The 18,197-nt window shown below is 39.6% G+C and overlaps 2 pseudogenes; both read right to left on the bottom strand.

Moving 5' to 3' along the window:
- Positions 1–2,245: 2,245 nt before the first annotated feature.
- LOC120106939 (small nucleolar RNA R71) lies at positions 2,246–2,343 on the bottom strand (annotated as a pseudogene).
- A 10,512-nt stretch (positions 2,344–12,855) lies between these two features.
- Positions 12,856–12,953, bottom strand: LOC149752692 (small nucleolar RNA R71; annotated as a pseudogene).
- Between the last annotated feature and the right edge of the window lie 5,244 nt (positions 12,954–18,197).

Below are 18,197 nucleotides of genomic sequence, written 5' to 3'. Positions count from 1 at the left end.
GAGGGGGGGGGGGGTGAATTGGTTTCTTTTAATTTTAACTATCTTACTTGTGTTAAATGATGAGTTAGTGAACTTAAACAAATCACAATACAAACAACAAGAAGTATAGTGGTTCGGTGCTCTCCTTAGTACCTACGTCCACTCCCCAAGCGACCCCTTGGGAATTTACTATAATTCCGCGGATTACAGTTGGATTGTTTTCCGGGCTCACAATCCAAAAACCTTTACACTTTGGTTTTCCGGGTTCACCAAAAACCTATGTTGGTTTTGCGGGCTCACCAACGAACCTATGTTGGTTTTACGGGCTCACCAACGAACCTTTACAATTGGTTTTTCGGGTTCACCAATCAACTTATGTTGGTTTTACGGGGTCACCAACGAACCTATGTTGGTTTTACGGGCTCACCAATGAACCTTTACAATTGGTTTTCTGGGTTCACCAATCAACCTATTCCGTTGGTTTTGCGGGCTTACCAACCAACCTTTACAAGTAGTTTAACAAATAAAGGAAGAAGATTTAAACTCCGAAATGAGCAAATATAACAATATAATCTACAAAGAAGAGTTTAGAATATAGTTATCCCTTTAATAAAGCTCTTCTCTTCTTTGTCACGATTGCTTCACTCTTCAAGGGTTGGTGGAGCTCTTAATGTCTCCTGGAATCTGCTCAACCACTTCCTTTTGGCTCTTTGAATGAAGCAATTGAATGAAGCTTGCCTTGCTAGGGTTCTCTCTTGAATGCACTTAATGTTTTTTCCAAAGCTTCCTTCCTCTGATGAATACTCCCCCTTAAATACTTCTCCAACCTCCAAATAGTCCTTCCTGACCGTTGGATTGAAGAAACTAGCCGTTTATAGCCGTTGGGAGTCCAAAAAGCACTTCTGCACAACTAGCCGTTATGCTTCTGCCCGTGCTTGGGTCGACCCAAACTTTTCTTGGGTCGACCCAAACCACTGTTCATCAGGCTTGGGTCAGCTCAAGCTTTTCTTGGGTCGGCCCAAGCTTTTCTTGGGTCGGCCCTCTCAGAAAACACAGAAACTTGAAATTCAGCCTTGCTTCTCTTGGGTCGACCCAACCATTCTTTGGGTCGACTCAAAGTTCACTTGGATCGACTCAACTTCTTCTTGGGTCGACCCTCTCAGTAATTCCAGAGAACCATTTTTCTGTCTTGTTTTGAGGATCTTGATCCTTGGGTCGACTCATGCTTTTCTTAGGTCGACCCAACTCACTGTTCATCTTTGCCATTTTTGCAGAAGTGTGCCAAATGTTTTCTTGATGTGCCGGGGTCGACCCAATCATCCTTTGGGTCGACTCAATCCACACTTTGCTGCATCTCAAGGTTAGATTCATTCAAATGAACAATGAATCTTTATTGCTGTTTTTTTTTCCCTGCACAGTCTGCATCAAACTCTGATATCTGCGTAATCCACCGTCTGATTGCACTCAAATTTCGTCGGCTGCTGTAGGACACATGTTTCTTTCATCTGAACGGTCTGATTGACATTCTGATACTTTTACGACCATTATATTAATCTGAAACCTTGCTGCTGTCTGTTGTGAATTTTCTGTGTTTAAATTTTTTTTTAGAATCAGAATTTTATTATTATCATATCTCATTAACCCTTGTTGCTAGTTGAAAATTGATAAGAACTTTAAGAAAAGATCAAGGGTGATCATTAAAAGAATAAATAAATAAATAAACTCTGAAACTTTGTATGCTAGGGTGGAATAGGGACGACACCGGTCGATTAAGTCGTACAACTTTAGATCATCCCTTAGGACACATCCTTGAAATTCCTTCGCAGTATCTCATACCTTTTGAGATGGCAAATTTTCCTGATGATGTAGGAAGTCACCATGGTGATGAAGGTAGACCTCCAGTTATGACACTTCGACAATATTTACACCCTACTAGGACTAGTCAACCTTCATGCATGATTATTCCTGAAAATGTTGGACACTTTGAAATCAAACCAGGGGTAATTCAATTGCTGCCAAAGTATCATGGAATGGAATCCGAGAACCCTTATCTTCATCTTAAGGATTTTGAGGAAATTAGCATCACATTTAGAGTGCCAAATGTATCGGAAGATGTCCTTAAATTGACCTTGTTTCCTTTTTCTTTAAAGGATAAAGCCAAAACATGGCTGAACTCCTTGAGACCTAGATCGCTAGGAACATGGCATGATATGCAAAGAGAATTCTTGAAAAAATTCTTTCCCGCACAAAGGACTAATTTTTTGAAAGGCACATTAGTAATTTCCAACAAAAAGACCATGAAACATTTTATGAATGCTGGGAGAGATTTAAAGATTTGCTACTCTCTTGTCCTCATCATGGGTTTGAAACATGGAGAACCATTAGTTTCTTTTACGAGGGATTGTCCCCACAGTTGAAACAATTTATAGAGACTATGTGCAATGGTCTATTTTTGGAAAAGCAATCCGATGAGGCATGGGACTATTTAGACTCTCTCGCAGAGACTGCACAATTATGGGATACAGGGGATAGAATGAATAAACCTTTGCCTAAACCTACTAACATTGGACATGGGGGCCTTTACAACCTTAATACTCAGGATGATATTCAGGCTAAAATGGCAGCCCTTACTAGGAAGGTAGAGGAAATTGAACTTAGAAGGATTGAACCCGTTAAGACCGTAGAACATAACAGCGAGTGTTGTAGGATTTGCGAGATTCCTGGCCATCTCACCACTGATTGCCCCACAATACCCGCATTCAAGGAAGTCTTGCACGATCAGGCCAATGTTATGAATTCCTATCAAAAATCTTTTAATAATCCTTTTTCGGGTACTTACAACCCTGGATGGAAGAACCATCCAAATTTCAGGTGGAGGAATGACCAACCTCAACAAGTATATAACCCAACTCCTCCACCACCGCAACCTCATTATGCACACGCACCCCCTCAAAAATCCAGTCTCGAAGAAACTTTGCAATCTTTCATGCAAGATCAAGCTAAAATCAATGATGAATTAAGAAATCAACTGACAACGCTGACCACTGTTTTAAGTGCTCAAGAGAAAGGTAAGCTACCAGCTCAACCACAACCTAATCCTCAAGTCTATGGCGGTAGCAATGCATCATGTTCAACTTTGCATAAAGAACAAGCGAAGAGTATAATAACTTTGCGAAGTGGAAAGATTATTGACCGACCAGTCCCAGAACAAACACAAGTCATACCTGATTCTGACCCTCCCAAGACAAAAGAAAAGGATAATGAAGAAACTGAAGCACCAACATCTACTGAAAAAATTGAATGTCCTTTTCCTGCACCATTTCCACAAAGATTAAAGCCCTTGCAAAAGCTTGAACCAACCTCTGAAATTCTTGAGCTTTTTAAGCAAGTAAAAATCAATGTACCTCTTCTTGATGCAATAAAACAAGTGCCTTCCTATGCAAAATTTTTAAAAGATTTGTGCACTGTCAAGCGTCATTTAAATGTCAAGAAGAAGGCATTTCTGGCTGAAAATGTGAGTGCAATTTTACAGCATAACATTCTTCCTAAATATAAGGATCCAGGTTGCCCAACTATCTCGTGCATCATTGGCAATTTTAGGATTGAGCGAGCATTGCTAGATTTAGGGGCGAGTGTGAACTTGTTGCCATATACGGTATATGAGCAACTCGGTTTGGGTGAGTTGAAGCCAACAACTGTCACCTTACAATTAGCTGACAGGTCAGTTAAGGTCCCTAGAGGAATTATCAAAAATGTGTTGGTCCAAGTAGACAAGTTCTATTTTCCTGTTGACTTTATCGTACTGGACACACATCCGGCTTCCAATTCACCATCTCAGATTCTGGTCATCTTAGGACGCCCATTTCTTGCAACTTCTAATGCATTGATCAATTGTAGGAATGGTGTCATGAAGCTTTCTTTTGGCAACATGACCTTAGAACTGAACGTCTTTAGTATAGGTAAACAACCCAGTGATCATGAAGAAAGTAAAGAAGTTGAATGGGTTGAAACCATTGCGGAAGAATATTTGTTAAAAGAAACATTTACTGAATCGGCCGATAATGGTTTAATAGATTGGTGTTCTGAAGGTACTGCTGATGATGTGGTCCCACCTATTTTAGATAATTCGGATGTCATGATGGTCAATGGGTGGAGACCGAGAATAGAGGAATTTGAACAGTTGCCACCTCGAAAAGCAAAGATAGTACCATCCCATGAACAAACACCTAAGCTCGAGTTGAAACCTTTACCGAAGGAACTCAAGTATGCCTTTCTTGGACCCGAGGACACATTTCCTATAATCATCTCATCTGATCTTGACATGCTCAAGAAAGAAAATTACTTGATGTTCTAAAGAATCATAAAGGAGCTTTAGGGTGGTCTATTGCCGACTTGAAGGAGATTAGCCCTTTAATTTGCACGCACCGGATATATTTGGAGGACAATGCCAAAACCACAAGGCAAATGCAACGCAGGTTGAATCCTACGATGAGAGATGTGGTTAAAGCAGAAGTCCTCAAGTTGCTTGACGTGGGTATTATTTACCCAATTTCCGACAGCAAGTGGGTGAGTCCTACTCAAGTCGTTCCCAAGAAAGCGGGTCTGACGGTAGTCAAAAATGAGCCAGGTGAACTAGTTCCAACTCGTGTTCCGACGAGTTGGCGCATGTGTGTTGACTACCGAAAATTGAATTTGGTCACTAGGAAAGATCACTTTCCCCTACCCTTCCTAGACCCAGTTTTAGAAAGAGTTGCAGGACACAATTTCTATTGTTTTCTCGATGGCTATTCTGGATACTACCAAATCGAGATTTCACCAGAAGATCAAGAGAAGACTACTTTCACTTGTCCTTTTGGCACATTTGCTTTCCGTCGGATGCCATTCGGGTTGTGTAATGCACCTGCAACATTCCAAAGATGCATTCCGGATCATGAGATACAAAGTGTACTCTCTTTTTGTCATGCCAGTGCTTGCGGAGGACACTTTGCATCTAAAAAAACGGCAGCTAAGGTGTTGCAATGTGGTTTTTATTGGCCTACACTATTTAAAGATGCCCACGAGTTCTGTAGGACATGTGACCCATGTCAATGTATTGGAAGTCTAACTCATAAGAAAATGATGCCTCTTCAGCCCATTACTGCTATTGAAATTTTTGACATGTGGGGCATCGATTTCATGGGCCCATTTTCACCGTCTTTTGGATATGAGTATATTTTAGTTGGTGTTGAGTATGTGTCAAAATGGGTAGAAGCTGTTGCCTGTAGAACTAATGATCACAAACTTGTTTTGAAATTTCTAAAAGAAAATATTTTTTCACGATTTGGGATGCCCAAGGTTATAATTAGTGATGGGGGAAAACATTTCTGTAATAAGCCTTTTGAGATCCTATTACGAAAATACGGTATCACTCATAGAATTGCAACTCCTTATCACCCGCAGACTAGTGGCCAAGTAGAGCTAGCCAATTGGGAGATTAAACGAATTTTAGAGAAAACGGTGAATCCATCACGCAAAGACTGGTCTTTAAAACTTTCTGATGCATTGTGGGCTTACCGTACTGCTTATAAAACTATTCTTGGTATGTCCCCGTATCGGCTAGTCTATGGAAAAACATGTCATCTACCTGTTGAAATAGAGCATAAATCGTATTGGGCCATTAGAAAATTAAACTTTGAACTGTCAGATGCTGGTTTCGCTAGAAAATTACAATTAAGTGAATTGAATGAAATTCGTCGGGATGCGTATGACAATACTAGACTTTGTAAAGAACGAATGAAAATTAGGCATGATAACTCAATTCTAAGAAAATCTTTTGAGCTTGCACAAAAAGTTCTTTTGTATGACTCTCGCTTACATCTGTTTCCTGGAAAGTTACGATCAAGATGGACAGGTCCTTTCATTGTAAAAACTGTTTTTCCACACGGGGCAATTAAAATTGAGAATCCACAGGATGGCAAAATTTTTAAGGTTAATGGATACAGATTAAAACCTTTTCTTGAAAATTTTGCAGATGAAGAGGACTCCTTTTCCTTGGGGGAGCCTTCTTATGACTGAACATGAAGGCCAAGATATGTGTATATTAGTTAGAATTATTATTTTTTTTATTTCTAGTTTTCTTCTTATTTTGTAGGTCTTCTTTTCTGGAAATCAACAGCTCAAGGTATTCTTCTTCTCTCTATTATTTTCTCTATTGTCTCTCATATATAGTTTTCTTGCATTTTTTTACATTGAGGACAATGCAATGTTTCAGTTGGGGGGAGGGAAATATTTTGATCAAAAAAAAAAAAAAAAACTTGTTTTTGCATTTGATTTATTCTATTACTTTCTTTTCTGAGCAAATGCACATGTATTTTCATATTGAGTGTGTACAACTATTAAGGCAAGGAACACATGCATACTATGACTGATCAGAGACCTATTATTAGATCTCCACACGTGTACTTAATGACAATTGGAAGGCCTCAGGAGTTCATATTTGTTAACTGCATTTTTGTTAGCCTTATCCATAAAAGAAGTATGAGTATCCTTGTTCGTACCATAAGGTTCAGGATTTGGTTTTCACATAAAGATAGAGGTTGAATATCCCGACTAGATTACTTAGGTGCCTTATGATCCGACTTTGGTTGACCTATTGTCACGATGCAGTCACATATATAATAAAAATATTTATATGGTTCAGTCTATCATTTCTTTTCTTGCATAATTATTATTCAAAAAAAAAAAAAACTTATGATGACAAGTCTGGCCTCGTGGCGTAGTCTGGTTCGAGTAATTAAGTCCGAGGGGTGTTTCACCTAATGTCTTGAGCCAACTGGATCGGGGGTCATTGACTGAAAGCTCTCTACATGGACCTTACTAGAGCCTAATGGGGTTGGATAGCTGTAGTTGTCATGTGTATTGAAAAAAAAAAATAAAATAAAAATAAGCATGAATGAGTTGGTTAGGCTGAACCTAGTGACATGTGGTAATGGCTGGTTTGACTCCATTGTATTGGACCTCTGTGTACCCGGGTTGTTTAGTTGAGATTGATAGCTCTTTCTTTACATGCGAACCATTCTTGACAAATTTAGACAACATGTGATATTCTGAAAATTTGATGGATCAGGTTCTAATAAATTGTAGAAAATACTTTTGAACTTGAGTAGTGCACCTAAAACTCAGGCGGTGCCCTGTTGTGGTGGAGGTATTAGTACTCTGAGAAAGTCATGCGATTTGATACACACTACACTTTTATATTTCCTTGCTTTGACAGTTGCCATACTTGAAAATATATATCGATTAATTACATGTGTATTAGCTTAGAATTTATTTCACATTTTTTTATTATGATCTCATGTCATGTTATATCATGTATGATGTTTGTGGGTAACATCTCTGAAAATCCTCACGAGACAACACTCGTCCGCTAGGGTAACCTAGGGGTTTAACGGCTTGTTGCACGTGCTAAGTGCAATCGTGATTCCTACGAAAGTGAGTACATATCTTAGTTTTATATCTTTAGCTTGAATAAAAAGTCATAGGTTAAACCATACCTTTTGCACTCTCATTCTATTATCTGCTCATTAATTGCTAGAGACTAGCAATAAGCTAGTTGGGGGGTGTGATGAGAGCACAAAAGTGCGATCTATACATCACTTAAATTAGTATTATTGCTAACAAATAATGATAAAATTGCCGCATTAATATTATATTTTTGTGGGGTGCAGGTGATCGGAAATCAAAGCTAAAATGCACATTGGGTTCAAAAAGATGCATCACTATAGGTGACCAGCCAACCGCATGGGACGACCCCAATTGCACACTAAAAGGAGGCCAAGTTCAGCGGTCCACTTCGTCGCAGCTTCATTTTCCCTTCCCAGCATCTCGTGCGACCCAGCTTCTCCCGAGTTCCAGCCACATCAGCTCCTACATGTTCCAACCGATTCCACGCGTTCATCTAGTCCATTCCGCATCCGTTTGCGAATCTCCCAAGCCCAAGCATCCCGTGAAGCTTCTGAGTCCACACTCTTTCCTTCGGATCTCCAACGTTCTGGATTGATCCCAAGCGTCAATCCGCATCTCAGCACCCAGCAAAGATCTGACTTCATTCCAGCAATCCGTCCGTGCCTCCTTTCGATTCGTCCGCATCCCAGCTCTTCTCGGATTTCCTTCCTCCCAAGCTTCCACGTTCACAGAGCATCCCAACTTCCGTCGGTGATCCAGCTTCCAGATCTTAGATCCACGCGTCTTCCAGATTCGTTCCTAGATCTCTCCCTGCGTCCCGACTTCAGCCATCTGAGATCGCATCCAGAATCCCAGCATCCCGAGCTCGTGATCCAGCCGTCCGTGGCGATTCTCCCGCGTCTAATTCCCTACAATCGTCCGTTTCCGCACCTCAAACTTCTTCCGCGACCCCAGCATCCCGCGAAGCTCCCAGCGTCCGCGTGCATCCCGCGAAGATCGCGATCCATCCACGTCCGAGCTTCTCGCGTCCGGGATACTCGGCATCTCCACGTATTCCGGGAGATCAGGGACTCATCGCATTCTATATGAGGAGGGCCCTCTCGGCTGTGAAAAAAAGGAGAGTTCATTCGGTGAAAACAGGGCCTCATCTCTCATTCTTTCCCATTGAAAAAAAAAACAGAGCTGCCATCCGAAAAGAAAAAGGAAACAGGGGAGGCCCTATTTCCGAAAAGAAAAGAAAAAAAAAGGGGAAAGAAAGAAAATGAAAGAGGGATTAAAGTTTTCAATGAGTGGCTAAAGTCCTAGGGAGGGAGATGGATGAACCTTTGATGTATTGCTCTTTGAAGTAAACTCTAAACTATTGCCTTGAATGAATTATATTTACTGATATGTTTTTGATCCATGCATAGTTATTTCGTAGATAGTTCTTAAATGGATTATGATTATTGATATATGGATTGCTTTAGTATTTGATTCGTCGTAGACGTAGAAAGCACGACGAATGCTTAGAAATTGAGTTCATATGTTCATGAAACATATACCATGATTAGATCTATCCTACATTAAATCTTAAATCAAGAACCATAGAGTTTATTCCTTGGATGCAATATCATCAAGGGGGATTCCAGATCCCTACCATTTTTATTTCATTGAATTGTGTTTATTATTCTCTGCATTTTAATTTCTGAAAATCAAAATATAATTTTAATCCACAAATTTATTGAATTAATTAATCTAAAATTATATTAAATAATCTCATATACATTTTGTTCCCTGAGGATTCGACCTCGGACTCCCGAGAATTTACTACTTGTGCGATTCTCCTGCACTTGGGAGAACAATTTTATTTTTGCATCAACAGTGAAGCTGTTTTGGACTCTAAGAACCGAGTCGACTCCAGAAAAACTCGAGTCGACTCCAACGGTTGGCGAGTCGACTCCAAAGAAGGCAAGAGTCGACTCTCAGAGGAATGCAAGACTAAAAGTCAGAGAGCCAACTTCGGTCTCTGAGAGCCGAGTCGACTCCCGCAAAATTCGAGTCGACTCCGAGGCAGTTCAACTCAAAACACAGAGAAACAGTTTTCGGATCCTGCGAGCCGAGCCGACTCCAAGTACTCCCGAGTCGACTCCCAAGTCAGCCGAGTCGACCCCAACAAAATTCGAGTCGACTCAGAGGCAGCTCAACTCCAAACACAGAGGATCAGTTTTCGGACTCTGAGAGCCGAGTCGACTCCAAAATGATCCGAGTCGACTCGAGAAAGAAATGAAGAAAAACAGATCTCTGGAACCCTGAGAACGAGTCGTCTCCGGAGGGCCGAGTCATCTCCGGACATTGGCGAGTCGACTCCACGTTTGGCCGAGTCGACTCCAGAATGGGACGGGACTTTATTTCAAATTTTGAACAGTGGGCGAGTCGACTCCAGTAAAGCATGAGTCGACTCCAGCAACAGCCGAGTCGACTCCAGATCGAGCGAGTCTACTCCGATTCCAACGGATACTTTGTCAGGAGTTGCAGAGTGTGCAGAACGGCCATAAATGTGTGTCTAACGGTTAGTTTTCGTTGGGGATGGGTTAAATAGCCAGAGTGAACAGTAATAGAGTAAGAAAGAGAGACTCCATTCAAAGCAAAAGAGATTTCCACCAACCAAAGTCTCTCAAGAGTAATTACAAGAGAAAGAAGGAAGAAGTGCATTGAAGTCTACTCTCCAACCGTCTTCCTCACATTCAAGGCTCTCCTCCTGACAGCAAATCTTCAGCACATTCAAGAGGAGTCAAAGAGTTTGAGAAGCCCCTTTCTCCACCTCCAAAAATCTGTTTGAGGGCTTCTAACTCTTATTTGTTTATATTGTCTAAATACGCATTTTAAGAAGCTTTCCTTTTTACTTATCTCAAATTATTTTTCTTACTTGATTCAATTAGGGGATTGAATCAAGGGTGTTAAAGTTTGTTGGTGAGCCGAGGTTAAAACCAACGGTGTAAGGGTTTGATTGTGATCCTGGAAAAACAATTGGGTGGTTCTAGTCGGTGAGCCTGTGAAAACCGACCGAGTTCGTTGTAATCTCGTAAAACAACAAGTTGGGTTGTGAGCTTGTAAAATAACCGGCTGTAATTCGAAGGATTATAGTGAACTCCCAAGTGAGGCTTGGGGAGTGGACGTAGGAGCAAGGGTTAGCTCCGAACCACTATAAAATCTCTTGTGTTTGTGATTGTTTCATTGTCTCTTCCTTTCCCTTCATCCACTGCATATAGTAACTAATTAATCCACTTGCAATAAGTTTTAATTAGTTACTCACAAGATTTTTAATTGCAATAATTACTTTAAAACCCAATTCACCCCCCCTCTTGGGTTGTCTTTTTGGGCAACATAACTATTGCTGTAACAGTTTCATTCATTTGAAACGTGTAAAGGCTCTTCCAAGCCTTGATTGGAAGTTGCTGAATCGGGAGTATTCAGTAAGGAAAATAGTTTCTGGTTGGTTTATCTGAAAACCAACTAGGTTGTTTGTGAGCCCGAAAAAACAAACGGTATAAAGTTTTTGGTTGGTTTGTCTGAAAACCAACTGGGTTGTTTGTGAGCTCGGAAAAATAAATGGTGTAAAGTTTTTGGCTGGTTTGTTTGAAAACTAACTGGTTGTTTGTGAGCCCAAAAAACAAACAGAGATAGATTTTTGGTTGGTTGCCTAGGAAAACCAACTGGATTTTTGATTGTGAGCCCGAAAAATAATCAGGTTGTAATCTGCTGGGTTATAGTGAAATCTCAAGCTTGGCTTGAGGAGTGGACGTAGGTGCTGGGAGTGCACCGAACCATTATAAACCTTGGTGTTTGTGTGTGTGATTTATCTCTTCCTCTACTGCATATTTCTGTTTGCTTTCATCATCTTAGCTACAGCTTTATTTGTGCAATCTTATTTCCACTGCTAAATCTACAAGCTACTGAAAGATAACAGTAACTCATATTCTTCACACTTTAATTTTAAAAGACCTAATTCACCCTCTCTCTTGGGTTGCACCTTTGGGCAACAAGTGGTATCAGAGCCTGATACTCACAAAAACTTTTTGATCAAACAATCAAGAATTAAAGGTCATGGCAGCCACCATGGGATCCTCTATTGTCGAAGGGCAATCTACCAACAGACCACCTCTTTTCAATGGCACAAATTTTACTTATTGGAAAGCACTTATGCAAATTTTTATACAAGCACTTGACTATGATTTATGGACTGTCATTGTTAATGGACCTCACACACCAACTAAGATTGTAGATGGCATCACCATATTCAAACCTAAGATTGAATGGGATGACCATGATAAAAGAATGGCACAGCTGAATGCAAAAGCCATAAATGTTCTTTACTGTTGTTTAGATGCAAATGAGTTCAATCGTATATCTATTTGCATGACTGCTAAAGAAATCTGGGATAGACTGGAAGTTACACATGAAGGTACTAACCAGGTCAAAGAATCTAAAATCAGTATTTTAGTGCATAAATATGAATTATTTAAAATGAAAAATAGTGAGTCTATAACTGAAATATTTACCAGATTCACTGATATTATAAACGGCTTGAAAAGCCTTGGTAGATCTTACTCTAATAGTGATCTTGTTTGGAAAATTCTTAGGTCTCTTTCTAGAGCATGGGAAGCAAAGGTCACTGCCATCCAAGAAGCCAAAGATCTCAACTCTCTTCCACTGGAAGAACTGCTGGGTTCCTCAATGACTCATGAAACCTTGCTGCTGTCTGTTGTGAATTTTCTGTGTTTAAATTTTTTTTTAGAATCAGAATTTTATTATTATCATATCTCATTAACCCTTGTTGCTAGTTGAAAATTGATAAGAACTTTAAGAAAAGATCAAGGGTGATCATTAAAAGAATAAATAAATAAATAAACTCTGAAACTTTGTATGCTAGGGTGGAATAGGGACGACACCGGTCGATTAAGTCGTACAACTTTAGATCATCCCTTAGGACACATCCTTGAAATTCCTTCGCAGTATCTCATACCTTTTGATATGGCAAATTTTCCTGATGATGTAGGAAGTCACCATGATGATGAAGGTAGACCTCCAGTTATGACACTTCGACAATATTTACACCCTACTAGGACTAGTCAACCTTCATGCATGATTATTCCTGAAAATGTTGGACACTTTGAAATCAAACCAGGGGTAATTCAATTGCTGCCAAAGTATCATGGAATGGAATCCGAGAACCCTTATCTTCATCTTAAGGATTTTGAGGAAATTAGCATCACATTTAGAGTGCCAAATGTATCGGAAGATGTCCTTAAATTGATCTTGTTTCCTTTTTCTTTAAAGGATAAAGCCAAAACATGGCTGAACTCCTTGAGACCTAGATCGCTAGGAACATGGCATGATATGCAAAGAGAATTCTTGAAAAAACTCTTTCCCGCACAAAGGACTAATTTTTTGAAAAGGCACATTAGTAATTTCCAACAAAAAGACCATGAAACATTTTATGAATGCTGGGAGAGATTTAAAGATTTGCTACTCTCTTGTCCTCATCATGGGTTTGAAACATGGAGAACCATTAGTTTCTTTTACGAGGGATTGTCCCCACAGTTGAAACAATTTATAGAGACTATGTGCAATGGTCTATTTTTGGAAAAGCAACCCGATGAGGCATGGGACTATTTAGACTCTCTCGCAGAGACTGCACAATTATGGGATACAGGGGATAGAATGAATAAACCTTTGCCTAAACCTACTAACATTGGACATGGGGGCCTTTACAACCTTAATACTCAGGATGATATTCAGGCTAAAATGGCAGCCCTTACTAGGAAGGTAGAGAAAATTGAACTTAGAAGGATTGAACCCGTTAAGACCGTAGAACATAACAGCGAGTGTTGTAGGATTTGCGAGATTCCTGGCCATCTCACCACTGATTGCCCCACAATACCCGCATTCAAGGAAGTCTTGCACGATCAGGCCAATGTTATGAATTCCTATCAAAAATCTTTTAATAATCCTTTTTCGGGTACTTACAACCCTGGATGGAAGAACCATCCAAATTTCAGGTGGAGGAATGACCAACCTCAACAAGTATATAACCCAACTCCTCCACCACCGCAACCTCATTATGCACACGCACCCCCTCAAAAATCCAGTCTCGAAGAAACTTTGCAATCTTTCATGCAAGATCAAGCTAAAATCAATGATGAATTAAGAAATCAACTGACAACGCTGACCACTGTTTTAAGTGCTCAAGAGAAAGGTAAGCTACCAGCTCAACCACAACCTAATCCTCAAGTCTATGGCGGTAGAAATGCATCATCTTCAACTTTGCATAAAGAACAAGCGAAGAGGATAATAACTTTGCGAAGTGGAAAGATTATTGACCGACCAGTCCCAGAACAAACACAAGTCATACCTGATTCTGACCCTCCCAAGACAAAAGAAAAGGATAATGAAGAAACTGAAGCACCAATATCTATTGAAAAAATTGAATGTCCTTTTCCTGCACCATTTCCACAAAGATTAAAGCCCTTGCAAAAGCTTGAACCAAACTCTGAAATTCTTGAGCTTTTTAAGCAAGTAAAAATCAATGTACCTCTTCTTGATGCAATAAAACAAGTGCCTTCCTATGCAAAATTTTTAAAAGATTTGTGCACTGTCAAGCGTCATTTAAATGTCAAGAAGAAGGCATTTCTGGCTGAAAATGTGAGTGCAATTTTACAGCATAACATTCTTCCTAAATATAAGGATCCAGGTTGCCCAACTATCTCGTGCATCATTGGCAATTTTAGGATTGAGCGAGCATTGCTAGATTTAGGGGCGAGTGTGAACTTGTTGCCATATACAGTATATGAGCAACTCGGTTTGGGTGAGTTGAAGCCAACAACTGTCACCTTACAATTAGCTGACAGGTCAGTTAAGGTCCCTAGAGGAATTATCAAAGATGTGTTGGTCCAAGTAGACAAGTTCTATTTTCCTGTTGACTTTATCGTACTGGACACACATCCGGCTTCCAATTCACCATCTCAGATTCTGGTCATCTTAGGACGCCCATTTCTTGCAACTTCTAATGCATTGATCAATTGTAGGAATGGTGTCATGAAGCTTTCTTTTGGCAACATGACCTTAGAACTGAACGTCTTTAGTATAGGTAAACAACCCAGTGATCATGAAGAAAGTAAAGAAGTTGAATGGGTTGAAACCATTGCGGAAGAATATTTGTTAAAAGAAATATTTACTGAATCGGCCGATAATGGTTTAATAGATTGGTGTTCTGAAGGTACTGCTGATGATGTGGTCCCACCTATTTTAGATAATTCGGATGTCATGATGGTCAATGGGTGGAGACCGAGAATAGAGGAATTTGAACAGTTGCCACCTCGAAAAGCAAAGATAGTACCATCCCATGAACAAACACCTAAGCTCGAGTTGAAACCTTTACCGAAGGAACTCAAGTATGCCTTTCTTGGACCCGAGGACACATTTCCTATAATCATCTCATCTGATCTTGACATGCTCAAGAAAGAAAATTACTTGATGTTCTAAAGAATCATAAAGGAGCTTTAGGGTGGTCTATTGCCGACTTGAAGGGGATTAGCCCTTTAATTTGCACGCACCGGATATATTTGGAGGACAATGCCAAAACCACAAGGCAAATACAACGCAGGTTGAATCCTACGATGAGAGATGTGGTTAAAGCAGAAGTCCTCAAGTTGCTTGACGTGGGTATTATTTACCCAATTTCCGACAGCAAGTGGGTGAGTCCTACTCAAGTCGTTCCCAAGAAAGCGGGTCTGACGGTAGTCAAAAATGAGCCAGGTGAACTAGTTCCAACTCGTGTTCCGACGAGTTGGCGCATGTGTGTTGACTACCAAAAATTGAATTTGGTCACTAGGAAAGATCACTTTCCCCTACCCTTCCTAGACCCAGTTTTAGAAAGAGTTGCAGGACACAATTTCTATTGTTTTCTCGATGGCTATTCCGGATACTACCAAATCGAGATTTCACCAGAAGATCAAGAGAAGACTACTTTCACTTGTCCTTTTGGCACATTTGCTTTCCGTCGGATGCCATTCGGGTTGTGTAATGCACCTGCAACATTCCAAAGATGCATTCCGGATCATGAGATACAAAGTGTACTCTCTTTTTGTCATGCCAGTGCTTGCGGAGGACACTTTGCATCTAAAAAAACGGCAGCTAAGGTGTTGCAATGTGGTTTTTATTGGCCTACACTATTTAAAGATGCCCACGAGTTCTGTAGGACATGTGACCCATGTCAACGTATTGGAAGTCTAACTCATAAGAAAATGATGCCTCTTCAGCCCATTACTGCTATTGAAATTTTTGACATGTGGGGCATCGATTTCATGGGCCCATTTCCACCGTCTTTTGGATATGAGTATATTTTAGTTGGTGTTGAGTATGTGTCAAAATGGGTAGAAGCTGTTGCCTGTAGAACTAATGATCACAAACCTGTTTTGAAATTTCTAAAAGAAAATATTTTTTCACGATTTGGGATGCCCAAGGTTATAATTAGTGATGGGGGAAAACATTTCTGTAATAAGCCTTTTGAGATCCTATTACGAAAATACGGTATCACTCATAGAATTGCAACTCCTTATCACCCGCAGACTAGTGGCCAAGTAGAGCTAGCCAATTGGGATATTAAACGAATTTTAGAGAAAACGGTGAATCCATCACGCAAAGACTGGTCTTTAAAACTTTCTGATGCATTGTGGGCTTACCGTACTGCTTATAAAACTATTCTTGGTATGTCCCCGTATCGGCTAGTCTATGGAAAAACATGTCATCTACCTGTTGAAATAGAGCATAAATCGTATTGGGCCATTAGAAAATTAAACTTTGAACTGTCAGATGCTGGTTTCGCTAGAAAATTACAATTAAGTGAATTGAATGAAATTCGTCGGGATGCGTATGACAATACTAGACTTTGTAAAGAACGAATGAAAATTAGGCATGATAACTCAATTCTAAGAAAATCTTTTGAGCCTGCACAAAAAGTTCTTTTGTATGACTCTCGCTTACATCTGTTTCCTGGAAAGTTACAATCAAGATGGACAGGTCCTTTCATTGTAAAAACTGTTTTTCCACACGGGGCAATTGAAATTGAGAATCCACAGGATGGCAAAATTTTTAAGGTTAATGGATACAGATTAAAACCTTTTCTTGAAAATTTTGCAGATGAAGAGGACTCCTTTTCCTTGGGGGAGCCTTCTTATGACTGAACATGAAGGCCAAGATATGTGTATATTAGTTAGAATTATTATTTTTTTTATTTCTAGTTTTCTTCTCATTTTGTAGGTCTTCTTTTCTGGAAATCAACAGCTCAAGGTATTCTTCTTCTCTCTATTATTTTCTCTATTGTCTCTCATATATAGTTTTCTTGCATTTTTTTACATTGAGGACAATGCAATGTTTAAGTTGGGGGGAGGAAAATATTTTGATCAAAAAAAAAAAAAAACTTGTTTTTGCATTTGATTTATTCTATTACTTTCTTTTCTGAGCAAATGCACATGTATTTTCATATTGAGTGTGTACAACTATTAAGGCAAGGAACACATGCATACTATGACTGATCAGAGACCTATTATTAGATCCCCACACGTGTACTTAATGACAATTGGAAGGCCTCAGGAGTTCATATTTGTTAACTGCATTTTTGTTAGCCTTATCCATAAAAGAAGTATGAGTATCCTTGTTCGTACCATAAGGTTCAGGATTTGGTTTTCACATAAAGATAGAGGTTGAATATCCCGACTAGATTACTTAGGTGCCTTATGATCCGACTTTGGTTGACCTATTTTCACGATGCAGTCACATATATAATAAAAATATTTATATGGTTCAGTCTATCATTTCTTTTCTTGCATAATTATTATTCAAAAAAAAAAAAAAAACTTATGATGACAAGTCTGGCCTCGTGGCGTAGTCTGGTTCGAGTAATTAAGTCCGAGGGGTGTTTCACCTAATGTCTTGAGCCAACTGGATCGGGGGTCATTGACTGAAAGCTCGCTACATGGACCTTACTAGAGCCTAATGGGGTTGGATAGCTGTAGTTGTCATGTGTATTGAAAAAAAAAAATGAAATAAAAATAAGCATGAATGAGTTGGTTAGGCTGAACCTAGTGACATGTGGTAATGGCTGGTTTGACTCCATTGTATTAGACCTCTGTGTACCCGGGTTGTTTAGTTGAGATTGATAGCTCTTTCTTTACATGCGAACCATTCTTGACAAATTTAGACAACATGTGATATTCTGAAAATTTGATGGATCAGGTTCTAATAAATTGTAGAAAATACTTTTGAACTTGAGTAGTGCACCTAAAACTCAGGCGGTGCCCTGTTGTGGTGGAGGTATTAGTACTCTGAGAAAGTCATGCGATTTGATACACACTACACTTTTATATTTCCTTGCTTTGACAGTTGCCATACTTGAAAATATATATCGATTAATTACATGTGTATTAGCTTAGAATTTATTTCACATTTTTTTATTATGATCTCATGTCATGTTATATCATGTATGATGTTTGTGGGTAACATCTCTGAAAACCCTCACGAGACAACACTCGTCCGCTAGGGTAACCTAGGGGTTTAACGGCTTGTTGCACGTGCTAAGTGCAATCGTGATTCCTACGAAAGTGAGTACATATCTTAGTTTTATATCTTTAGCTTGAATAAAAAGTCATAGGTTAAACCATACCTTTTGCACTCTCATTCTATTATCTGCTCATTAATTGCTAGAGACTAGCAATAAGCTAGTTGGGGGGTGTGATGAG

Source organism: Phoenix dactylifera, chromosome 10 (genome assembly GCF_051530095.1).
Source record: "Phoenix dactylifera cultivar Ajwa chromosome 10, Ajwa_hap1_PhDact_Kaust_v1.1, whole genome shotgun sequence".
Classification (NCBI taxonomy): Eukaryota; Viridiplantae; Streptophyta; class Magnoliopsida; order Arecales; family Arecaceae; genus Phoenix; species Phoenix dactylifera.
Note: the sequence above shows the minus strand (reverse complement) of the source record. Positions and strands in the feature narration are given on the sequence as shown.